The following is a 26,765-nucleotide window of genomic DNA, read 5'->3' as shown; positions in this document are numbered from 1 at the left end:
CAATTGCTTTTTTTTTGCAAGCACCCATTAAGGCCAGAACAAGGAAAATGTTTCCACAACTATCTCTACGCTTGGACAATAACGCTTTCCTCTAGCGCGCCAAGTATTTTTGTTTTAAATCCATATAAGTCAAAGCGTACATTCCTGCTCAGTAGTGCCTCTCTTATGGATAGAGTCGCTCCTGCTGGAGAAAAATATATATTTATAATGTGGCATTTCCATCACTAAGCGGTGGAGTTTGGAGGGGGAGGGGTACGGGGGCAACATAAATTAAATGCACCCGCAATTCCCAATGTGAGGGAAACACGCGGGTGCATTACATTTATGTTGCGTTTTTGTTGTTGTTGTTTTAATGCGTGAGCCTGCATTGAGTTGTTTGGCCCAAACGTTTTCTATGGGGGGGTGGGGGTGGTGGGAGCGTTGGGGGTGTTTGCATGTGGGAGGGAACAGAAGTCGTGTCTCCTCACGAATACAAGGGTGTACCGGAACCTACCTAAATGTAATGCACCCGCGATTCCCAATGTGAGGGAAATACGCGAACCCATGCCCCCACCACCACCCTCTAAATATGGAAGTCAAACTCCGCCCTATGGCTATAATGCAGCAGGTCGGAGGCAAAGATTGGGTGAATCGTGCAATATATTTTTTGGTGGAACTCCACCCCCCCCCCCCCCCAAAAAAAAAAACCCCAGCTGGGCTATGAGGTGGCCAGGAGATGGCAGTGCAGCAAGTAGGTTCCGGTACACCCTTGTATTCGTGAGGAGACACGACTCTTCTTCCCTCCCACATGCAAACACCCCCAACGCTCCCACCACCCCCACCCCCCTCCCCCCAATAGAAAACGTTTGGGCCAAACATCTCAATGCAGGCTCACGCATTCAAACAACAACAACAACAAAAACGCGTCCTGAGCATCGGTAAGGTTTTCCTGTCAACAATTAAAATGTAATTGTGACACCACTCTTAAAATGAGAGCACCACCAACACGCATTATATTTACAGTAAGCATACTTACATATAATGTACATAACAAGGCAGTTTATCGTTTTGAACACGCACGCAGTGCAAAACGATATAGGACGCGCTCCGCATTTTGCCCAACCTCATCAGCTCTCGGAATCGTAAGCAGGCTTGAGCCTGGATAGTGCTTCAATGGATGGCCACCGTTTATATCAGCTGGTTATACTGGTAGGAAACGTAGTGGACTGGAAGCCCAACCGGGATTAATTCACAGGAGGCAGGGGATTAATTGTGTATGTCTGTGGATGTCTGTCCACGTGGGAGGGGTGGGGCTGGGTGGAGAGGGGAGGGGAGGGAGGGGCTGGGTGGGGAGGGTGGGGCTGGGTGGGGGGTGGGAGGGGTAGGGCTGGGTGGGGTGGGGCTGGGTGGGGAGGGGCTGTTCACCCCGTGGTGCCCTTATAAAACTCAACGTTTAACATACTCACGCCGGCTTGTGCCCGCCCTCACAGTCGGGCATATTTGCGGAATACATCACGTGTCGCCGTTGACCCTGGCCATTGACCGAGCAACCCAACGTTCCTACCAGCTCCCTCCGCAGGAATGTGTTTCCGTGGTTGCGTGGATTTTTCTCCGGGTCCTCCGGTTTTTCCCCTCCACATGTAGAATGAACATCACGTGTTTAGAGTGTCTGGCTGCTCTAAAACTTCCACATCATGAGCCACGTTGCTGAGCTATCATTTGTGGCCAGGTCGCTTCTGAAAAAGTATTTATATATCAATGGGCCTTACCTGGTACACTTTTTTAAAGTTTAGTTTTAATATCTTAGTAAATAAACACAGTACAATTAATAAGACATGTGAAAAAAAATTAGAATCGGTGTTACCCTTCTTGGCAATAAAACAGGAGGTGTTAAGATGTTCAAACACCAAATATAAACCTCTTGCAAAGAATGAAGTCTGCATTAATCACACGTAGTTTAATTCAGTTTATAAGCCGTGTGGCTACGTGGTGCATGAGCAAGCAGCAGTGCAGCGATAACCAAGTTTGTGGTACTGTGCGTCTATGCTCCCCGTCTTCACCAACCTGCCGCTCAGCAGTGTGGTGAAGTATAGGAAAATAACCCACACGATACGCCCTAGTCCAGCAGTGGAGTGACAAAAGGGCTGTGCGCTGCACGTACAATACAAGAGCACGTGCTGAAACAGAGATTTGCACACACAAAAATCACATTACAGCCTTTTCAGGCTGTTGGGGCAGGTGATGATGGGCAACACGGCGCACGGGGCAGTGGCTGAACGCCCCCAAGCACGGCCGTGTTTACACACTGCACCAGATACTCAGTAGAGGCTGAGTAGACCTAAGGGAGGGCCAACACAGGTTTAGATAATCGTCACCGGCGTTGGCCGTGAGCGGGAATCGAACTCGAGTCTCCGGTTTCAACGGGGCAAGCGCGCTAACCACAGCGCCACCGCTCCCCACTCCGCTACCAAACCCGATAAGACACACACATAAATAAATACATACACACGTACATGCATGAGCAGGCAGGCATGCATACACAGGAACATGCATAGCTGACATTGCGTAGTGCTGCCAGCGAGTCTGTGGACATCTAAGAAAACCCATGACCCGTTCTTGTACCCCACCGCGTTGCCCTGTTACCGTTATCGCCAACAGCGATCCGATTATGCAACACAAGAGTATCTGTCGGCAACATCAAAGTCTTCTCCCGTGCACGGCTTTTTGAGAACTGTGTGCGCACCCGGGGAGGAGGAGGGGAGGGTGGCCGTGGAATGTGGGTGTCACTAACGCGCAATCACGCTGCAGGCTAAAGTGGAGGCGCAACAGGCAACCGCACGAGCAAGGGATTCTGACGTCGGATCTGTCCGGGGAGGCACGACGTGAATTGGAAAGGCGCACGTGCCCAAATACGTGCCCAATCACGTGCAACACTTTTGTCAATGCGCTGCTGGATGAGGGCCTCACCTACGCCGTGGCGGGCTGCCTGGGTTATTTGACCACATCTCACCATGCTGGAGAGTGCGGCTTGGTGAAGGCGAGAGGCATTAGATGTGGGAGCGTAGACGCACAGAGGACTTCAATGGCTTTTGGAGCACTACTATCTCTGCCGGTGGTGGTCACCCGCCCGAGGGCAGTGCAAGCTCAGACCTCGCTGAGCTTCCAAGATCGGATGAGATTGGTCAGATCGGGCGGTGATTTAGTCAAAGGCTTATAAACAAAGCTTTATCACCTGCCTGTTGAATGTTGGGGTTACGTGAAGGATAAAGCGTTCGTCAAAAAAAATCTGAAAGGCTTGAGCGATCCTCAAGAGCACAGAACTGAAACAACAATCACGGCCAAGATGCTGGCGGCTGCACTGGACTCTCAAGTCTCGACGCGACTTCGTGTCACCAACGGCATCACCGACAGGTGCAGGTTTAGAGGCATGAGACTCGTACGATAAAACCACCTTACACCTTACGCGCGCGCGTGTGTGTGTGTGTGGGTTTATAGACCAGGCTGAAATCACGGTCTAATTATTATGTTGTTGTTGTTATGAAGCAATGGTGACCATGAACGACTATTAATGGACGACAGAAGCTCATGCGCAGGATCGCGACGGTGAAAACCCACGGTAGCTTGGGGAGGCCTTCATCCAGCAGTGGAGAGATCACGGCTGATGGCGATTAAACTGCTGGCAGGAAATGCATCCCATAAGCTTTTTTGAAAAACATCATATATATTTTTTTTAATTGCATACATTTTATAATGTTATATTCTTTGGGTCTTTCGGTAAAAGTCACGTAGATAGGTTCAAAGAAAATAACAAAAAATAACAAAAAACTACGACGTTTCGATCGCGATGCAAGCGGTCGTCATCAGGAGGACCGCTTGCATCGCGATCGAAACGTCGCAGTTTTTTGTTATTTTTTGTTATTTTCTTTGAACCTATCTACGTGACTTTTAACGAAAGACCCAAAGAATATGAATTCCTGCAGTCATGAAAGCTCTAAGTCAAAATTGTATAATGTTATTGGTACTTTATTGTTTTATTCATTTTAATTATTTTATATTTATTTAGTATTTATTAACATTTTTACTATTATTGTAATAATTAGAATTATTTTAATATTGTGTTACCTCACTTTACATAAAGTGGAGAACGGTTCCCAAAGAGAACCACCAAAGTCATCACATCCATGGGCATGGAGCATTTGCACAAAATATGTATATATACATAGTATACATCTAGATTTGAAGCTTTCGTGACTGCAGGAAGCTATACTCTTTGGTTCTTTCGGTAAAGTCACGTAGGTAGAAATAAAATAAAATGATTCACGACGTTTCGATCGCAACACAAGCAATCTTCATCAGGCGAAACAACCACAGCAAGAAAATGCTGCTGTTGTTGTTCCACCTGGTCAAGATTGCTTGTGTTGCGATCGAAACGTCTTGATTTGTTTTATTCTATTTTATTTCTACCTACGTGACTTTACCGAAAGAACCAAAGAGTACACAGTGTACATCTCAGCGATACTTGTTAGTCCAATAAAAGGGGTTAATGAGCCCTGTAATTATGGAGGCGAACCTGGCGACGGGAGCGAGGCTGATGTGATTAATCGAAAGCACGTTAACCATTTCAATATCGCACCGTGTAAACAGAGTCTCTGAAGCTCCAAAAATTGTTTACAGAGAAGAGAGCAGCTTATTTCTCTCTCTCTCTCGCATCAATTAGTAATGAGATATATTATACATTTCAGCACACGACGCATGTTGCAGTTTGGCTAAATACGTTTACAGCGAAGCGAATTAATGGTGTAATGTACTTATTTATCAAGATGCTATTTTTAACCGAATTGTCGGTTCATTTCTGTCACGACTCAAGGACGGCCCTGGGGGATTTAGTGAGAGAAAAAATAACACGTTACGTAAGGTAACCGACCTGGTGCAATCAAATATATCCTAATGTGACACATATCCATTACGCTGTCAATCTCGCGGTATTGCCAATAACACCCAACAGTTGGTCTCTGGCCGATTAGGACACTCCATGCACTCCTATCGTATGTTTGTAGTGGTTATTGTTGTACCGTTCTGATCCCGTGGACATCTGTGAAAAAGAGCTGCATAGCTCATCGGATTCCTCCAGTATACATAAATATTCTTATTCTGAAAAATATATGCACTCTTATTATGAAAAACATCGGCCAGCTTCACGTGAGCCAGTTGACTATTATTTGATTTCTTCCTCCATCAAACCCGCGTCCGGTTCTAAGCTCGAGACAGGGCGTGCGACCTCTCCTTGTGCCGTAATAATCCGGGGTACAGTGATGCATCACGGGAATGATGAAACCCAAATTATGCGCACGTGCGCCTGCATTTGCATGAGCTCCTCGTGTGCATGGCAAAGCCACGCGCGCACACTCTCCCCCCCAGCCACCGAGGCTTTGCGTCAAAGCCCCCCCCTCTCCCCAGCGTCACCTTCACTCGGTGGGCGGTCACTCATTCTCCTCTGATGTTCCCGTTGTCTCAAACTCCCTTTCCCCAGCCGTCTGTGCTATCGACTCCCTGCCCCCTGTTCAAATGCAGGCTCAAGGATGCCCTCCGTTTCCGTCCAGCGTCCTGAGATGTGTCGCGTTTAGATGTTAAATACATCCTAATTCTGTTGTATTGTCATAACACGCATGGATAAATAAACAAAAGTATATTGAAGTGACTTTGGAAGTAGTTCTGAAATGTAATTTCACAAGGCCCTTATTTGACAAATGGTGGTTAACTGCGCTACGCAAGATCGTTGAAAGCAAACGCATTTGCCTGTAACCAACAATCCTTGCACCGAGATATTCAAAATAGTCCACGGGTGACGGCGCCGTTGGCGATTGCGTGTAACGTAACGTTGAGCGCAAAATATGACGCGACATCACGTGCACAGGCGCAGTCGAAATAACAAACCCCGAACGCAATGATGTTGACAAAGCAGTCTCGACGTTAACGGTGAAATGTATTGAAGGGCTATTAATGGCGTTTAATAAATTGCGGTTCCGGCCAACTTCATTCATGCGAGCCACGCAATGCGTATTGATTTGGCACTAAATTTGTGACTTCCATCGGCCTATACATATCTAGCCCACGTCTTTACTTACTTAATTAGCATTGCATGGACTGTATAAATGTTCATATATGAGAAATGGTAAGTGGGGTTATTTATGAGATAGAATAACTTAACATTTTGGCAAGTCAAGATATAAATAGATTTTTTTTAGGCGTTCGTAAAGGTCCCATATATACATATATTGATTTGGTGTTCAAAACATAGGATATTTTCCTCGGCGTAGGGCTACATTTTTAAACAGTCCAAAAGCAAGCTGTAAACGTAGGTCATATTTATCGAGACAATTGCACTTCCATTCTTACACTGAATGCTCTTTTTGGGCAGTACGTTAGGGAAAACGATAAGATAGAAATGCATCACCGCCATCACCATAAACAAACTCTATCTTATTGCTGGAAAAAAATATATATGCAAAGCTTAAGTTGAATCTTCTGCAGAAGGGGAATAACTCAGATTATATTTGCGGCTCATATAAGGAGAAATAATTTTATACTGTTTGGTATCTCGGCAAAGATTATGCCATTTTGTTAAAGCAGCCGGTACATTGAGTGTTTTATGTTCACAAACATTTAGCAGCAGACGTTTTACAAAGAAATATAAAAATGGAATATTCATTATCAACATGCCAGCACCATCCCTCATGGGCCTACGATGCGACGATACATTAAACCAATATACAATATGTGAGTTAAAACATATATATGTTAGAAAATTATACCGATATAAATCTGCAAAATCCTCATGTTATGCAATATGAGAGGCAGATCATTGGTATTGGCAGTGGCTCACGTGTGAATGCATGGGATTCCATTCTCTAATTAAACAGGTCAACCAACCGTAATGTTGGCACTGCTTCCGTACCCATGTTAAATAATGTTCTCATTTATAAGTATACCAATTTACCACCATTTGTCGAATCCACTGCTGTATGAAGGCATCCCCATGTCGGTAATTGGGGTTATTTGGCCATACCTCACCACGCTGTCAGTGTGGGTTGGTGAAAGAGGAGGTTCGAAGACTTTTTCAGATATCACTCACACAATCTAGAGAACATATGCAAATGCATAGGATCTCCCCATTGGCCGTGGTTGTGTGTGTTTTGAGGCTTAGTGGAACTGCAAGTGGTTGTGAAGAGCTCCAGAAGGTCTATCAAACAACGTCTATCATCAGCAGCATGAAGACATCCTTCCATGCACACCACTGTCATCGTGAAAATGCACGCCGCGCCAAGCACGTGTTTACCCGTTAATTTAAAAAAATGTACAAACCCCTTTGTTAACACAAAGCCGGATGGAGGCCGCCGCTCAACTTTTGTTCGTCGGGTTTGTTTGGTCATAGTTCGGCTCAGTTTGTCCAGCGCAGGTTGGTGAACGTAGAGGGTCCCCAGCGGCTGGGAATCAAAGTCGGTCACCGGGTTCACTGCGCAGTGCGCTAAGCCACTCCTGTACCGGCTCCGCCCCACAATCACGAAACGCGTAAGTACACATTCGTAAATATTTGGCGATTTAAACGGCCACTTTAATTCTATCGCGACCACCGTGAAAATGATTCTTGCAACGATTTCCGTGGCGATGCAGATAGTAAATTCAGCTCGGTCAACCGCGCATTCATTTACGGGGATGGACGGCGGCGAGGATGGGGAGGGCCGAAATGAAAAAAATATCGCGCCCCGGGAAATGTTGATCGGCGCCCGGGAGTTGCGAGCCCCGTGAAGGACGCCCGTTTGCAGTCTTCCCTTCAATCGCGCCTCTGCCGGAGGGGCCGTCAGTGGGGGGGATCGCTATTAGCCACCGAGTTCGTCTCACGGGCGACTTCCGCGACAGTTTGGGATCGATCCGCGGACAATTCGGGCCCGGGGCTCGACGCCTGCGTCTCGTCCCCCCAGCGCTTGGGGCGACGGGCGAGCGGTCTCACCACTTGCCCGCAGTCGTCGGGGTCTGCGCGGACCGAGGGGGCTGGTGGAGATTAAAAGGAATAAAAGGTTTTTCCCGAGGAATCATTCTCACCTTTGCGCTGCAATTGCACTGTGTGACGAGTTGGCTAACGTATTAAATGTTTGATGTGTCCTGGTGGGAAAGCGTCCTCACGATCACTGCGTTGCTGCTTGAATGTTTTGCATGTATGTACGTTGAACTTCTTTCGCACTGTACGTAGCCAACCGTGCTACGTATGATGTTGATAACAACCAATATCATTAGAATATTGGTTGTTATCAGGGCTTAATTTCCCCCTGAATATTTTCGAAGGCGCTGATGGGCTGGAGCAGGTGACGCATTGCCGAGTCGATGCAGCCATAGAGGAGGAGGGAGCAAGAGATATTGTGTGGTGCCCTGCGAGACGGAATTGTTACACCGAGACGGGAATTACACTGAAAGACGGAAATAGAAACGCGTCGATGAGAAAACGTGCACAAGCCAGGGGACACCGCACTGGCTGCTGGGAAAAGTAAGTGGGCTCGAGCAGGGCAACATTTTCTTGAATGGTGGGATGGCCAGGGTTGACCGAGCCGAATTTACGAGAGCACGTGAACGAGAGGACGCCCACAGCGGGAGAGAGATGGAGCGACGAAATCAGCTCGTGTGCAGGACTTTGCGAGATCATCCCATCGCACAATCAACACAGGTGGGAGACGTATTAGGTGAGGCCTTCGTCCACTGGGTGGATAGATGAAGGCTGATAATGATGACAAAAGAGTGATTGAACTGTGTGGCAGGGTGGGGGTGAGGTTAAGAGACCATTAATGAGAAAGGGCAAGTGCGCATTCATCCGGGATTGAAAATGTATTGCAACATGGCCCTGGCAGTGGAGGTCGTATGCCGGTCATGTGAAAACAAGATGAGAAATGTGTCCCCCGACTGCCTGTGTAAACGCGCAGATCCACCAGCAGCCTCCCACTTGCTCGTCCATCCACTCCTTTACCCCTATCGTGACGTTCGTCGTCTTCAATTCCGTCTTGATAATCGGGTCACGGTCTGGCGAGCTAAACATTGGGCTCAACGCATTTGCAAAAAAATGGAACAATTGTTGCAGCGCGTCAACGACATAAATTGAAAACAAACGCCGAGAACTGTTCACTAAAAAAAGAAACCCCACGAAAAATAAAAACAGCCCACTATTTAATTTCATTATTTTATGTTTCCACGAAAAGTATCGCTGAATCTCAAAGGCAATTTTCCAGAAGGGTCCCCACGTTGGGATATGTGTTTTTTGCAATTCCATTCACGAGCGTTTTGCATGTCGAAGGCAACCAGCTTGCACACAGAGAAAATCTCACACAATACAAGAGGGCAAGGAGGCACTCGAGAGACTCAACAATCCATCGGTGCGGTTCCATCTCATGGCTACCTCACAGCCCGATGCCTACAACACCGGGTACTCCTACAACACCTGGTACTCCTACAACACCTGGTACTCCTACAACACCTGGTACTCCTACAACACCTGGTACTCCTACAACACCTGGTACTCCTACAACACCTGGTACTCCTCCTACAACACCTGGCACTCCCATGGAAGCAGCTGCTCATCCAAGCACGTATGGCGCAGCTGATTGGGAGTGTGACAGTGGTATAAGACTTTGTGCTTCACAGAGGAATCAGACTTAGTGCTTCACAGAAGAATCAGACTTTGTGCTTCACAGAGGAATCAGACTTTGTGCTTCACAGAGGAATCAGACTTAGTGCTTCACAGAGGAATCAGACTTTGTGCTTGACAGAGGAATCAGACTTTGTGCTTCACAGAGGAATCAGACTTAGTGCTTCACAGAGGAATCAGACTTAGTGCTTCACAGAGAAATCAGACTTTGTGCTTCACAGAGGAATCAGACTTTGTGCTTCACAGAGGAATCAGACTTTGTGCTTCACAAAGGAATCAGACTTTGTGCTTCACAGAAGAATAAGACTTTGTGCTTCAAAGCAACGAGGGTCCTGGGTTCGATTCCCGACTCGGGTGCCTTTCCGTGTGGGGTTTGTACCATTCTACCCCTGCTCTGCGTGGGTTTCCTCCAAGAACACTTGGCAAAACCCCTCCCGAAAGCGAGTCTTGAGACTCAGCGACTCTTTCCTTGAGGTAAACAAGCTTTCCAATAATAACAATAATCATGAAATTAAAAAATAATTATTTATTGAATAATAATAATAATAATGCATTGCAGTGCCATGTGTTTCACAATAGTGTTGTCTCTCTCTGCTTGTGTGTCTGTCTGTGTGTCTCTGTGTTGTCTTTCTCTGCTTGTGTGTCTGTTTGTGTGTCTCTGTGTTGTCTCTCTCTGCTTGTGTCTGTCTGTGTGTCTCTGTGTTGTCTCTCTCTGCTTGTGTGTCTGTCTGTGTGTCTCTGTGTTGTCTCTCTCTGCTTGTGTGTCTGTCTGTGTGTCTCTGTGTTGTCTCTCTCTGCTTGTGTGTCTGTCTGTGTGTCTCTGTGTTGTCTCTCTCTGCTTGTGTGTCTGTCTGTGTGTCTCTGTGTTGTCTCTCTCTGCTTGTGTGTCTGTCTGTGTGTCTCTGTGTTGTCTCTCTCTGCTTGTGTGTCTGTCTGTGTGTCTCTGTGTTGTCTCTCTCTGCTTGTGTGTCTGTCTGTGTGTCTCTGTGTTGTCTCTCTCTGCTTGTGTGTCTGTCTGTGTGTCTCTGTGTTGTCTCTCTCTGCTTGTGTGTCTGTCTGTGTGTCTCTGTGTTGTCTCTCTCTGCTTGTGTGTCTGTCTGTGTGTCTCTGTGTTGTCTCTCTCTGCTTGTGTGTCTGTCTGTGTGTCTCTGTGTTGTCTCTCTCTGCTTGTGTGTCTGTCTGTGTGTCTCTGTGTTGTCTCTCTCTGCTTGTGTGTCTGTCTGTGTGTCTCTGTGTTGTCTCTCTCTGCTTGTGTGTCTGTCTGTGTGTCTCTGTGTTGTCTCTCTCTGCTTGTGTGTCTGTCTGTGTGTCTCTGTGTTGTCTCTCTCTGCTTGTGTGTCTGTCTGTGTGTCTCTGTGTTGTCTCTCTCTGCTTGTGTGTCTGTCTGTGTGTCTCTGTGTTGTTTCTCTCTGCTTGTGTGTCTGTCTGTGTGTCTCTGTGTTGTCTCTCTCTGCTTGTGTGTCTGTCTGTGTGTCTCTGTGTTGTCTCTCTCTGCTTGTGTGTCTGTCTGTGTGTCTCTGTGTTGTCCCTCTCTGCTTGTGTGTCTGTGTGTTTCCGTGTCTGTGTTTTGTCTCTCTCTCAAATTTAGGTCTACCTGATGACGGTTGCTTGTGTTGCAGTCGAAACGTCGTATTCTATTATTATTTACTTTATTTTCTTTCTACGTGACCTTACCGAAAGAACCAAAAATTAATTCCTGCAGTCACGAAAGCTTCAAACCAAGTTTGTTTAACAATAGGTTTTACCCTCTCTGGCATCAAACAGTCGCGTTGAGATGTTAAATCACCAAACAGAATCTGTTTTTAAGGAATCCTGTCTGCATTAACCACACACAGTACTTTTGGTGAACATGCAAACAGAAAACATGTTTTGATCATGATATTATGCATTGTCTTTCTCAAGAAAGAAAGCTGTCTCTGGTGTGAACCAATCCGTTTCAAAGACAATGCATATATAATAATTATCAGAGGATGTTTTCTGTTTGCACGTTCATCACAAGTAATGTATGTGGTTAACGCAGACAGGATTCCTTGAAAAATGATTCTGTTTGGTAATTTATCATGTCAACACGACTGTTTGATGCCAGAGAGGGTAAAACCTATTGTTATATTTTAATGCTGGCAAGGACGGTCCCATAGCCGTGTGCTTGCTCGCTTTGAGCACCGTCAGGAGTGAGACAGAGAGACAGAGAGAGAGAGAGATTTGTGGCAGTGCAACGGGAACGGTGTTGCCGCAGGGTCACTAATGAACGTCCCCAGTGTGAGGTCTCTGTCGAACTCAATCAACGTTCATATGTCCCCTTCACTCCGCATACAAGATACACACGCGTGAGACAGATATGTGTACGCGCTCGTGTGACATGTCAAGTTTAATGTTCACTAAACATGCACAGACAAAGCTTAGTTGCAAGTCATTGATGCCGATTGGGATTCAATTAGAGGGAGTGAAATGGGGACTGTGCGTGCACATTAGGCTTCCGTAGCATTAGCCCAAGGCTATCTGTCACAAAGTGTTAATAAGAAGTTGGTTTCAATGCAATTAAGCCATACCAAGCCTCACTAAATGTGCTATTTGCAAAAAATAAAGCTTAATTCAGCGTCCCATTATTTACTAGGTACGAGTGTGTTGAGATGGGGGGGGGGGGGGGCTGTGGTTATCATGGAAGATGCATATAATTTAGCTTATGCAATAACGGGGTATTACATTTTTGCAATTCAGCTGTGGGTAATTTTAGAAGATTTCGAAAATTACTGCAACTAATGAATAGACGGAGTGTAGCGTGCCAGGATAGAGCGCGCGAGCGAGCGAGCGAGAGCACGCTGCGTTCTTGGGGCAAGGCTCGCAGATGTCCTCGCCGTTAAAACTTCACACCGACGCCTGCCAACCCCAACGAATCCCCCCGTGCCCATGCCCCCCGGAGGATAGCGGCGCGACACCCCGTCGCAGACGAGGGCAGCACACGCGACACGAACTCTGCGACTCGAGAAACCTGAGTGGCGAGAGGCGCAGCTAAATGGCCAACAATTATGTTAAGCGGAAACCTAACGCTCATTGTTGGCTTCTCCTCCTTCTTCTTCTTCTTCAGTTGAATTACCAAAGCCATGAGAATGATTGACAAGTTGCTTTGGTATTCTTGGTTCTTTCGGTAAAGTCACGTAGAAGGGAAACAATAAAATCATAATTCTACGTGACTTTACCGAAAGAACCAAGGATATGAATTCATGCAGTCACGAAAGCTTTAAATCTAAATTTAAGTTGCTTTGGTTAAGAGGCCGTTCCAGAAAATGTTGGTCAATATGAAATAGAATATGCATGCGTTTATTAAATGTCTTCATACCTTCGTTCCTATATTCACGCCCTTTAATTCATAGGGAGGTGAGAGTTGGCTCTGCACTGGAATATTTATACATTAATATTAATGAGTGTTTGGTGTGTGAGAGGAAACCGGAGGGCCCGGAGAAATATCACGCATATGAGAGGATACTTTTGAAATTTCCATATGGATGGATTAAATCCGTATGGATGGATTATATGGATGGATTAAATCCGTATAGATGGATCAAATCCACGAGCTGTCACGTCAATTCCTGGCCATCGGCCCAGTGCGTTTGGGAGTTTCACCAATGCATGTGCTCCACCAACCCTTGACTCCATAGTGCTCAGCTATCAAAAGTGTATTTTTTTCAATTCCAGTATTTTGTAAAGACGGTGACAAGAAACCAGACAATATTATTAGCGGTGTTGCTTTTTTAATTCTTAACTCAAAACTCTCGATTCTCCACAAAAATACCCACTGTTAAAACATTTTTAAACTCTTTGCAAACTCACGGTCGGTCGACGATCTTCCGACACCATGTCAGATATGTGAAGTGTGCTTCAGCATACTTCACCATGCTGGCCAATGCAGGCTGAAGAGAGGAGACCCAGAACCGATTCAGACATCACCTGCCACTGTTGCCAGGAAATAAATGCGGGTTGCTGGGTTCATAGTGCCAACCACTGGATCCCAAATCCCAGCCCCAAAACTATTTTTTGTATTCCTATATATGCACACTCTATACTCATAAGTACAAGGTCATTGTTTGTTTTGGCAAAGTTTAATTGAATCTGGAAGCAAATATTAGCCAAGGAAGGGTATATTTCACCCGCACGCCCCCAGCTCCAGCTTGTGACTCCGCAGGGTAAGAGTGCCTCTTTTTATAGCGCTATCCATTGCTGGTATTCCGACCCTCAATATGCTGAACCCAGCCGTTACTTGGAAGAAGCCGTGTTTTTTGGTGGATATTTATATTTTTAGTCCTGGCTTCTGCATCGTGCAGCCCCGGGGGGGGGGGGGGGGGGCAGCTACAGTTACACAATTACATTCTACTCGGTTAATTTTGCCGCTCGCCGTTAATCTCTCTCACCGAAAGTGAAACGTTATATATATTTTTTGCTCGCTCCGTTAGTGCACGACACCTGGTGGGTAGTTTCGTCCAATTGATATTCAAGAAGAAAGAATACAAACACAACCGCTGCGAGGCTTAACGGTTTGTTTGGTTTCCCCATTTCCAGTTGAAGGACAACAGAGCGAGAGAGGGCCAAGTGAAGAGCGACTGCGTCGATGTCACCCCTCGCGCTGTTTCCCGCACCCGGCAAAAATGAAAACCGTTGCCGATGCCATAGCTGAGTCACACGCCAACTTTCTCCAGCGCACAATTAAGACTCACAGGGCCGGTGTGAAAAAACAATAACTTTACCGTCCAGTGCGGGAGCCTGGGAGTTTACAAGCACAGCAGCATTCCCATCCGATTCAATCGTGTTTGAGTCAGATCCCTTGTCGTCTGTGGGTCACTCTCGGTGCCAGCTCGTCCTGACATAAGCAACCGGGAAAAGTCCTCGTTGCCTCCCCTGGCCAGGCAACTGATGTGAGTCAAGCGCCCGGGCTTGGTTTTGGCAGAGAGAAAGGCTGCTCAAGGCCACGCGACTTCACGCGACTTTGTGCTTCCTGGTGACCACCAATGCCGGATCCTTTTTATTACACGCTTTTTATTAACTCACTCTGTCTGTTGTTGTCGTTGTCATTGTTGTATCCTCAAATCTTGTAACTCAATTTTAACCCACTTCCCAATGTGGTATCGACTGCAAACTTGATATACTTATGTCATACTGATGACAATTCTATCATTAAAATTTTTATATATTTTTAAACATTATTTTTTATATGTTATGTTTCGACTTGGGTCTAATTGTCCACGCTCAACTCACTTTGGCTGTAATTGACCACGGTCCCTTACGTTATGGCAAGCTTCGGGGCCACTTCATGGAGTCGTGGAGTTCTACCATTACTAGTTAGTACATTTCATAAAAGCGTGTTTTAAAAAAAGTTTGTTTTTAAAATACTTATTTCTACGGAGGCCGTTACGCAGATTCGCGGCACCACAAATGGAACCAACCTCTCAGTTTCATTTATTTGGAATAACCCTGTGAGCCATTCGGCTCTTGATTCGGGTGCAACCGCAACAAACAATAAAATTACAAGATACATTTATAATTTACCGTACACTGGCCATGTTGTTACAGAGTAATCCCCTCTGCCCTTGTTTCTATCACTGTGACGTTAATTGGCCTTGGAAGGCACGGTCATCGTTTCGTGATGCGATAATAGTAAGCCAAAGGTTCTGGAGTGCATGATGTGCCGGGCAGTGCCAGATAATATTACTCACATCCGATGCAATTTTTGGCTAACTCATGGCATTGATCATTGCCCAAGTGGAACTAGTAGATGTCTTTGCTGACAGCACAAGCCAAACAACCACAGTTATGTGAAATAGGGGAGAGAGAGAGAGATAAATGACAGAAACACCAAAACAATTTTCACAGAGTGCTCGCTGTTTGATGAACGTTGCAAGAGTTTCTGAAGGAATGAGTCGATAAGAACTTGACGCGTTTAGCTTTGCGTCTTGCCAAGAAGCAAATCAACATTGGTGTCATTAAAACAAAGTCCGAGAAAAGCCGTTTGATTGGCTTTGCTGTATCAAAACAACTGCCCGCGCAGAGTTTGGATGGATTCGTGTTCAGGGCCCAATCGGGGTGGTGGGGAGGGGTTCGATTCCCTGTGAGCAGTTGCCATGTCTGGACCTTACCAAACCTCACGATCAGCGAAGAGCGAAGAATTCAGAGCTTAAGATAGCAGAGCGCACGCTATTCATCGCTTCAAAGGGCGGAGAATGTAAAGCGCCGACCCACACCCCCTCTGAGAAGGAGAAGAAAAAAAACGGACATAGTGAAAAGGGGGAAGTTTAGATTGAAACGCGTCGGTTTACATTCATTGAGAGACAAACTTTGTAAGCTGCCGTTAATGATTTCCGAGTTCGCTTCCTGTTCCAGGGCCAGTTGCCTTTTTTTTCTTTTTACCCCTTCGTGAGCCTCAATCGCTGATGCTCTGAAGCTGAGATTGGCCAGCAGCCAGCGAGGAAGGCCTCGCGGGGAAAGTAGCAGGGGGGTGGGTGGGTGGTGGATATAAAACCTCTGGGTGTTTTTTTTTAAGAGGCCGGACCCCGCATCGACTGAGCGCAGCCACCGACTAAAACCGAGAAAAGGCCCTCCGTAGAATTAACCGAGATGCCTTCTCGTGACCCCCCGCCTCCCCCCCCCCGGCCGCTGTTTAAAAAGTCCGCGAGCAGGGGGCATCTGAAGCGACGGATCGGCACAACCCCGAGATAACGATCGCTCTGCCGTCCGCGCGTCGCGACGCGGGCGTTTTCTCTCCGCAAATTACTCCTCGTGCCGAGGCGGCGTCCCAGACTCTTTGTTTCCCTCCGTTGTTGAAGTATCACAAGCGGCGGCTTATTGGTCTTATTAATTTCACACCGCAGGCGAGAAAGCGTCCGTAAGCACAGCCACTGAGCCTTGTGTACACAACCGCGTGCAATAACTGACCAAAGGGGATTAACGTTAACGTAGTTAGGGGGAGATTTAAAAATAAACACGGCTTTTGGGGAACATGTCCATATCCTAAGATTATCCTCGGGGCAAATGGAGCCTTCAAGTATGACTGAAACGTAGAAACTGCGTTCGTTTCATCCGATCGTTCTGCGCGATACACCGCTCCAAAGCACGGCTGATAACCTAACGCACATATTTGGAAAACGGGGAAATGTGAACAGTAGTTGAGGAATCGGTTTAAAAAAAAACACTCTAAGTGAAATCCCTTACAGTTATGCGTCCACCAATGGAGCTGTTGATGTTATCGTTTGCGCAGGTGCTGGGCGGATTATTCCATTGCATCATCGTGAGAGATGGCGATAGCTTGGAGAGGTATTCATCCAGCGGTAGATTAATCGTGGCTGATCATGACGCTGCACTACCCCAATTAACTTTTTCATCACAACAAGAGGAAATGGCCCGTGGCTGCTTAGGATACATTTTTCATTGCCTGCTCTCAGTGGGATATTGCTGTTTGGCAATAGTGGTGCCATGGCCAAGGTTAATCTCGGGCAGTGAAGAAGTAACTCATGGGTAATGACTTTCATCACAAACCGTCAGCCAAAACCGGGACAAACGGAAGCCATTGGTGAGCACAGTTGTCTGCGTTTCAAATTAGCTTCTCTGCAAAGAAAGCGCTGGGTTAAAACATAAAAGAAAGCCAACATTTTATGTTTTTCCCATCGTGATTTTTTCTGACTTTCGCACCCACAGGTTGAAGCTGATTAAAAAGTTGTTTTTCTCAGTAACTACTTTGCACAACCTTCAGAAAAAAGTGTTGGTTTGGTATGATACGTGTAAACAGTTTTGTAAATAGCACACAATACAAGTACGTTTTAATACAAAGAAAACTTTGAGAATGAACAAGCGTGGGGTTTTATTTTCAATACATCTGTGAATTTGTTGTTTATCGTTCTCAGAAAGCCACTGAAACAAAAGGAATTTTAAGGCAAAATTTTGCAACTTTAACCGGCGTTTCCAGAAAGTTGGATGTGAAATTAAGAGTGGCGTGGTATCATGGCAATCAAACTGCACTTGTAGTTCAGGGGTCACGAGTTAAATCTCTCAGCGCGACAGTTTGAGACAAACGTTAAATCCCCTCCACTGCCTCTGCCCAGCCCAGCAGTGTCAGTGGTTCGTCACGTATGGCATGGCGGAGTAAAGTGTGGGTGCACCCCCCACCCCCAGCACCTCTTCCAAGACATCTGGTCAGTATAAAAGAGTAGGCCAAAATAACCTCTAGACTCTAAATGGGGATCTCTAGAGCTCCCTCTAGCGGATGCCCTTCCACCGACAGTGGCGTGAGCGAGCAGTTGCAGGGCTGCGCCGTTAACTTTTCACCTTCGATAATCAAAAAGTAATTTCTGCTGCAGTGACATCTGAGGGATTTTTGTTGTTGTTGTTGTTGTTCACACCTAATAGTTTTTCCTTATGTGACACACACTTTGTCCGCTGAGATTAATTTACTATTTCCTGGTGACTCGCGCGTGTGTCCGCGTGCGGCTCTCAACGGGCGATTCATCACCTGGGAAAAGAAAGGTTTTGGATCTGTGGGGGCGTAGAGGCGTGCCACACGGCGACTCACCGCGGTTTCACGAGCCGCTCGGCCAAGTCGCGCGAAGCCTCCGCCGAGAGGGAGCAACATTAATCACGCGGATGAGGATGACCGATATTGGCTCTCCGCCGCCGCCGCCGCGGGCGGGCTCAGAATGATCGGCCTCGCGAAGAGAACGCTTCACGTGGCCGCTTCACGTGAAAAAAGTTGGACGGTTGTGTTCTCGTCCGCACGGCCCGCTTGGTCATTTAGCGAATGTCATTTTTTGTTTTTTTTTTACAACTCAGGACTGAGTGCAAAGGAGGAGGAGGAGAAGAAGAAGAAAACGTTTAGGAGAACTTGACTTAAAGCTTTCGTGACTGCATGAATTCATGTTCTTTGGGGTCTTTCGGTAAAGTCACGTAGATGGGTTAAAAGAAAATAACAAAATAGCAAACAAAACTAGAACGTTTCGATCGCAACACAGGCAGTGTTGCGATCGAAACGTCCCAGGACAACGTTGTGATGTAATTAGTGCCGCCTCCTGCGAAGATATTTGGCACAATTACGTCGGAATAAATGATTGGTGTCGCTAAGTAAAGCTTCGTTTACCGACACGGCCACTTTTATAGTTAAACAAATAAAATACAAAGATGAACGTCTGCGTTGAATGCTGTGAGGAAAACTGTCCCCATTTGAAGAATCCTCCACAAATGTATATGTAAAGGTGCATGTAAAGATGACCATTATAACCATACAGATTGCTGGGACAAGTTCTATAAGCAAGCACCTATTAAGGCTGTCACCACGTAGGACTTCTATATCTCTCCCCAGTTCTACCGTTTACAGACCACGCCAGGAAACTAATCGAAGGCTTGTGAGCTGATTTATAGAAGGCCCAGGAGAACTACTTCGGATATCACTCTTACCGATCTTATCCATGGCTGGGAATCGAAGTCAGATAAACAGAACATCATTACGGCACGTTAACCACACACAGACACCATTATGTGTGCTCTAGCACACTACGTGTAAGGACCCTTGATAAAGAATTATAACATTGATGATTACAACACATGCACCATGCCTACAATCACACACATATATGGAGTAACGCAGACACTCGTTCTTGCTTTATACCAAGAGCCTTTATTGTGGACATCAACATTATTATTGAGGGGCCAAGCTTCGGCTCTTCATGCACGAATTTCGACTTCTCTCCAAGCCTCCCTTCCCCGAGTTGCTCTCTCCCCTTTTAACGTCCCTCGAGCCCCCCTTTCTCGAAGGTTCTCTCACCCCATCCTCGTTCTCCTTCTCTCACGGTTGTCCACCGCTACAGACCCCCCCTCCCATCCTCCCCCCCCCCCCCCCGAAAGTCCACCCTCGTTTTCTCCGTCTTTTACGTTTAAATTTCTCTACCAAATCATTTTATCTTCTTGGTTCTTTCGGTAAAGTCACGTAGAATGGAAATAAAATAATAAAAATAAAACATAATAAAATAAAATTCTCACGACGGTTCGGCCACAACACAAGTAGCCTTCTTCAGGTGAAGGAACAGAACTGTCGAGACGACAGCGCTTCAATGAACACTGCTAAGCTTGGCAGCGTCTTTTAAGCTGGGTGGGAGGAGCAGAGCGCCTTGACAAGGAGTTTACATATCAACAGAAGAATTTAGCATTGAAGTAGCTGTGTTAATGTGTTGGATTAGCAGGGTGTTAAAGTCAGAAATTAGCATGTAACTGGGAGATTAGCATGATGTTAGTGTGAGGGATTAGCATGTAACTGGTCACGGAAGTAGCTATGTTAAAGTCAGAGTTGACATATCAACAGAGGCATTTAGTATATTGACGCTAAAGAACTGCAACTACCGAACTATCATACAATAAGCCGATGTGAAAGAACTAAGTATAAACTACATCAATATAATAAATTTACTCAATATATTATTCAATAAGTTGAGCTATTAACATAAAGTAACTGGGTATACACTACACTATATAATGAATACCATATAGTAAACTGATAAAAAAAAACACAAATATAAACTACATCAATGTTATCAATACACTCAATATACTCTCCAGTAGCCGAGCTACTAACAATAAGTCGTTATACATTACAATTCTATGTCAAAAATAGTGGCGGTTTCTTTTTTCTTTTCAACAGCACCACGGAAAGCAACGAGCTTTGTTCAGACGGACGAGTCCATCTATGCTCGGAACGGAGGAGGGGGGAGAGAGAGAAACAGCCACGATGCGCTGCTCTGTCCTGTGTTGCGTTACAACTATGTTATAAATTAGACTACTATACATTACAATGTTATACCTTCCAATCTAAACTACATTGTATAATATCGTATACACAGCCCAATGTAAGCTCTAACATTATGCATTATATTGATATGTCTCCAACTAAACTTTTTTCTACATTACACGACTACACACCGTAATGTACACTGCCATAGACAAACCCACCTTTGAATTATACAATGCGTTACTATACACTACCCTATACTTTAGACTATAAAATATTAGACTTGTAATATGACACGTATGTATTATTCTACCAACCCTACTGTATACCACACTGCTGTATATTCACTATACAATTACGATACTATATATTGCCTTATGAATTATGTTAAACATTACACTGTTATACTATTTATTATTATATAACATGCTATAAACCATACCATTGACCGTCGGGTGAAAGGTACTAAGAGGCAGTGCCAGCGAATGGACTGCGGTCTGAAAGTCACCGTAAAATACAATCAATTAAGAACCGAAATGGTTTATAACGTCTTTCCAATGGTTACTAAGCCAGAATCCATCTTCTTGGTTGAAATTGTCTCTGTGCTTGTATATGTGGATGGCCTCATGAACGAATATCTCATGATAGCCGGATGGCTTGCAGAGAACCTTCGTCTTGGTGAAGTCAATGTCATGTGAGCCCACTGAATTATAACAGGGATCTGCCACGGCTGAGGTGTTCGTCCTACCGTGTTTCAAGTCTGCTTTATGTTCACGGATGCAGTCCGAGATATGTCGTTTGGTTTCTCCAATGTAGCTGCTACCACAGAGGCAACTTAGTTTGTAGACGCCCGGGTACTGTATGTCTGGAACCACATCTTTTACAGACGGAACCAGATCACGGACTTTATGTACTGTGTTGAATCAGACCTGGATCTTGTGTTTATTCAGGATTTTTGAGATATTTTTGTGACCCCCGCAATGTAGGGTAAGGTGATGGTTTTGAATGGCTCCTCAAGAGGATCCTTCTTCATGGTTGGAGTGATGGCTTTGCGGATTGTGTAGTCGGAGTAACCATTAGCCTTGAGAGCTTGGTGTACGTGCTTGAGTTCACTTGAGTTCACTGGCAATGTGTTCCTCTATACCATAGAGCCCAATGCATTTCCGACCAGGAACATATTGCCAGTGAACTCAAGTGAACTCAAGCACGTACACCAAGCTCTCAAGGCTAATGGTTACCCCGACTACACAATCCGCAAAGCCATCACTCCAACCATGAAGAAGGATCCTCTGCAAGCCATCCGGCTACCATGAGAGATTCGTTCATGATTCCATCCACATATACAAACACAGAGACAATTTCAACCGAGAAGATGGATTCTGGCCTAGTAACCATTGGAAAGACGTTATAATCCATATCGGTTCTTGATTGATTGTATTTTACGGTGACTTTCAGACCACAGTCCATTCGCTGGCACTGCCTCTTAATACCTTTCACACGACGGTCAATGGTATGGTTTATAGCATGTTATATAATAATGAATAGTATAACAGTGTAATGTTTAACGTAATTCATAAGGCAATATATAGTATCGTAATTGTATAGTGAATATGCACCAGTGTGGTATACAGTAGGGTTGGTAGAATAATACATACGTGTAATATTACAAGTCTAATATTTTATAGTCTAAAGTATAGGGTAGTGTATAGTAACGCATTGTATAATTCAAAGGTGGGGTTTGTCTATGGCAGTGTATATTACGGTGTATAGTCGTGTAATGTAGAAAAAAGTTTAGTTCGAGACATATCAATATAATGCATAATGTTAGAGCTTACATTGGGCTGTGTATACGATATTAAACAGTGTAGTTTAGATTGGAAGGTATAACATTGTAATGTATAGTAGTCTAATTTATAGCATAGTTGTAACGCAACACAGGACAGAGCAGCGCATCGTGGCTGTTTCTCTCTCTCCCCCCTCCTCCGTTCCGAGCATAGATGGACTCGTCCGTCTGAACAAAGCTCGTCGCTTTCCGTGGTGCTAACGTTGAAAAGAAAAAAAGAAACCGCCACTATTTTCGACATAGAATTGTAATGTATAACGACTTATTGTTAGTAGCTCGGCTACTGGAGAGTATATTGAGTTTATTGATAACATTGAAGTAGTTTATATTTTAATTTTTTATCAGTTTACTATATGGTATTCATTATATAGTGTAGTGTATACCCAGTTACTTTATGTTAATAGCTCAACTTTTTGAAGAATATATTGAGTACATTTATTATATTGATGTAGTTTATACTTAGTTATTTCACATCGGCGTATTGTATGATAGTTGGGTAGTTGCAGTTCTTTAGCGTCAATATACTAAATGCCTCTGTTGATATGTCAACTCTGACTTTAACATAGCTACTTCCGTGACCAGTTACATGCTAATCGCTCGCACTAACATCATGCTAATCTCCCAGTTACATGCTAATTTCTGACTTTAACACCCTGCTAATCCAACACATTAACACAGCTACTTCAATGCTAAATTCTCCTGTTGATATGTAAACTCCTTCATCAAGGCGCTCTGCTCCTCCCACCCAGCTTAAAAGACGCTGCGAAGCCTAGCAGTGTTCATTGAAGCGCTGTCGTCCCGACAGTTCTGTTCCTTCACCTGAAGAAGGCTACTTGTGTTGCGGCCGAAACGTCGTGAGAATTTTATCTTATTATGTTTTATTTTTATTATTGTATTTCCATTCTACGTGACTTTACCGAAAGAACCATGAAGATGAATCCCTGCAGTCACGAAAGCTTTACATCGAAATTCAAATCATTTTAATTCTCTGGCCCTGACCCAATCCTCTTTGCGGCCTCCGTGCACCATTCAGAGGCCTTGACACACTTACCGACTGCCCGTTTGCACGCGTACCGTGTCAGAGAAGCGGCCCGTTGTTGTTGTTGTTGTTGTTGGTTTTTACATAAACATTTCTCATGTCAACATAAACGGATTTGAAGTGCAGGTCCCTGGCGCGGGTTCCCTCCACTCCATCCGATCCCCACTCATCCTTCTCCAGCTTGCAATAGCAGATTCCGTATTGTGGTTCTTGAGTCATGAGTGGGGAAGTATGGCTCCCCCCCCCCCCTTGCCTCCCCCAACAATGTTCTAAGTCTTCTTTGGTTTACTTTGGTTCTTTCGGTAAAGTCACATATAACACAATAGCACACAATGCGTTGTGGCCGAAACGTCGTGAGAATTTTATTTGTGTTATTTTATTATTTTATTCTCATTCTACGTGACTTTACTGAAAGAACCAAAGAAGATGAATCCTTGCAGTCACGAAAGCTTTAAATCAAAATCTTCTTTGGTTCTTTCGGTAAAGTCACGTAGAATGAGAATAAAATCATAATGAACGTTGCTAAGATTCGTAGCGTCTTTTTAATCTGGTTTCGTGAGAATTTTATTGTATTATTTTATTTTATTATTATTTTATTCTCATTCTACGTGACTTTACCGAAAGAACCAAAGAAGATGAATCCTTGCAGTCACGAAAGCTTTCAATCGAAAAATGTTGTAAGTATTAAACACGTAAATTAAAACATTTAGAACCATTCGACGATGTACTGCTGAGGGCCTTGCTGTGCCACGTCAATAATGGGGGAGTGGGGGGTTTTGTTGACCATTCTTCGTCACGCTGGGCATTGCCAGTCCCTCACCGCGCTGATCAGTGCGGGTTTGACGGAGGGAGCGAGGGTGGCCCAGTTCCAGGACCGGTTCAGTTCATCATTCGCCTGCTCATGTGAGCCGTCGCCGGGAATCCAACTCAGATCGCCGGATTCTTAGCGCGGTGGGGCTGTGATGGCACGCGCCACCGCTCAACCGTGTGTCTGTATCATCTCCATTGTTTTGCTTCTGTGGATTTACTCATCATGAGCCACTTTGTTGAGCTATCGTTTGTGACAAGATCGCTTCTGCAAAAGAGCTCTATAGCTCAGTGGGCCTTACCTGGTAAGATTTAAAAAAAAAGGTTTCGTTTTATTTCTATATATTTTTTTACTGATTTGTTAACCTTTGGTATACTTTGCACTCCTATAGTGTTGTTTTTGTATTGTTTGTTGTTGTAACGTTCTGACCCGAATCTTCTGGACATCCATGAAAAGGAGCTTTATAGCTCATCGGATTCCTCCAGGATACATATTCTCATTCTGATAATAGGTTTTTCCCCTTTTTTCTGGCAACAAAACAAGTGTTAAGATGTTAAAGCACCAAACTGAAACCTTTTACAAGGAATCATGTCTGCATTAACCACAATGCTTGTGGACTGAATGCAAACAAAAAACATACTCTGATAATATATGCATTGTCTTTGAAACTGATTGGTCCGCACCAGAGACAGCTTTCTTTTGAGCCTTGTAAAAGGTTTCAGTTTGGTGTTTTAACATCTTAACACCTGTTTTGTTACCAGAAAAAAGGGGGAAAACCTATAATCATATTTTTCGTACTGGCAAAGGAGGCCCCATGATTTATATTCTCATTCTGTTGCGCGTTGCGCACGAGGTGTGTGTCACCTGTGCCGCCGGACTGACGTTCATTGTTGCCTTGCCGGGAGCATCAGTCACAGGCCACGCTCTTCACGCGACGCCGCACGGATCGCCACAGCAACGCAGCAGGGTCATCACTCATGGGGTCAATCGCGCGGAACGGATTTTTTTTAGTTCACGCGGTGGCCCACTGTCCCCATCCACTGAGCCCAACTTCCCCCCCCCCCCATGCGACTACCACCAGTTATGCTGAATCAACACGACCTGCTTCAAATCTACATGTGTTTATAAATACAGCTGTCCGCAAAATATATTTACGTTAATTATTTTTGCAAGATTAAGATGCCACCGTGGGGCCAAACCAGTCGGTGCCACCACCACTACGCCTCTCATCGCCAACGCTCTGTAACCCTCTGCGGCTGGGCGGGACACACGTGATCTCCACAATCTACCCTGACAATGCTCCACCATCAAGAAACCAACCAAAATATTGAAGTACATTATTGACTGACACATTGGAGTTATACGTTGCCAACCGTGCTAATATAATCGAATGTGCGGAGGAAGGACAACAAATGAAACATAATTATTTAATAAAAATGTCAACTTTTTATGACTATTTAAACACGTGCATAAGCAGATACATTACGTTGCATTATTTAATGTTGTTTTTTTTTACTTTAAGTACAATATGTGTTTTAGGAGTGCAATGGTGGTGTGGTGGTTTGCTGTCAACCCGATGACCTGAGTTCGATCGCTGGCCGTGCCTAGCATCATCGGTGAGTATTTTTGAATCGGTAATGAGCCCCTCCTCACCAGCACAATGAAGTATGGTCACGCAACCCCTCAGTGGCAGACACGGGGTGAGGAGGCGTTCATCCAGCAGTGGATTGACAAAGGGCTGTGCACACATTCACACGTGTTCTGAACAAAACCAATTATTTTGTTGGACACAGATGACTGTGAGTCAGACGGATGACTGACAGTATTGTTAAAGCCCTTGAGAGAAACTGCGAGGTAACACTGTAAGTTTGTGTGCTCGCCCATAGCACATACATTTAGGAATGTGATCGTAATGTTCTTATCGAGCGGTTGGGTGACTAAGCATCTCTGTAACTATTTATAAACGGCAAAAACATATTGCTTCACTCTCCACGCAGCAGCCCCGGGCTGTGCATCTTGGGCGCTTCCTGCCTGCGTCTTCTTAAAGTGTCATCCGAGTGATTAATAGACAGCGAGCGAGCGAGAGATTAGAGAGCAATGGAGAGCCGGGGAGTGATTGAGCCGAAGAGACACGGCTCCCATTGGCGATCGTCCACTCTTACACGAACACAGTGACAGGGGGGTTATCTGTAGCTCACGCGCGTCTGCTAGCGATCTCGCGGACAGGCGCGCCACGTGCGAGATTGCTCGCCTGGGACACGAGGAAATCGTGACACGACGCGGGGAGAGTGGAAGAGGCTCGGGAGTGTGGTGTCACTCGCCCCGATGGCTCCATCTGCCATCCCCTCTTGTAAGTAGACGGCCTCCGCGGTGGCCTCTGTGGTGGGAGGCCTCTGTGGTTACGCAGTCCACGTGAGCGTCACCTTCACGGCAGCAGCAACCGCATTCACCGCGGTGATGCCGCGTTTGCTATTTTGATTGCGCAGGCCTCTTTCGACGTGACAGGGAGAGGGATATTGTTGTAAGCCTGTTTCTGCAAACACTTTTAAAAGTAAAAAAAAAGATTACCGTATGAGGCTGCCAAATGATTATATTTTTGATTTACTGTATATACTCCAGAACATGTAATTTACAGCCATTTGTCATTTGACTGCC

The 26,765-nt window shown here is 45.3% G+C and overlaps 1 long non-coding RNA gene across 1 annotated transcript in view; it reads left to right on the top strand.

Moving 5' to 3' along the window:
• The first annotated feature begins 23,832 nt into the window (after positions 1-23,832).
• The window catches only part of LOC142924272 (uncharacterized), a 31,743-nt gene continuing 28,810 nt past the window's right edge, over positions 23,833-26,765 (top strand). Inside the window, exon 1 of the long non-coding RNA XR_012941455.1 lies at positions 23,833-26,460. This is a non-coding gene — a long non-coding RNA (uncharacterized LOC142924272). The remainder of the gene's footprint in view (positions 26,461-26,765) is intronic.

The sequence above is a fragment of the Petromyzon marinus genome, chromosome 11, assembly GCF_048934315.1.
Source record: "Petromyzon marinus isolate PM22_M1 ecotype Great Lakes invasive population chromosome 11, UKy_Petmar_22M1.pri1.0, whole genome shotgun sequence".
Taxonomy (NCBI): domain Eukaryota; kingdom Metazoa; phylum Chordata; class Hyperoartia; order Petromyzontiformes; family Petromyzontidae; genus Petromyzon; species Petromyzon marinus.
This window is presented reverse-complemented; position numbering and strand designations above follow the sequence as displayed.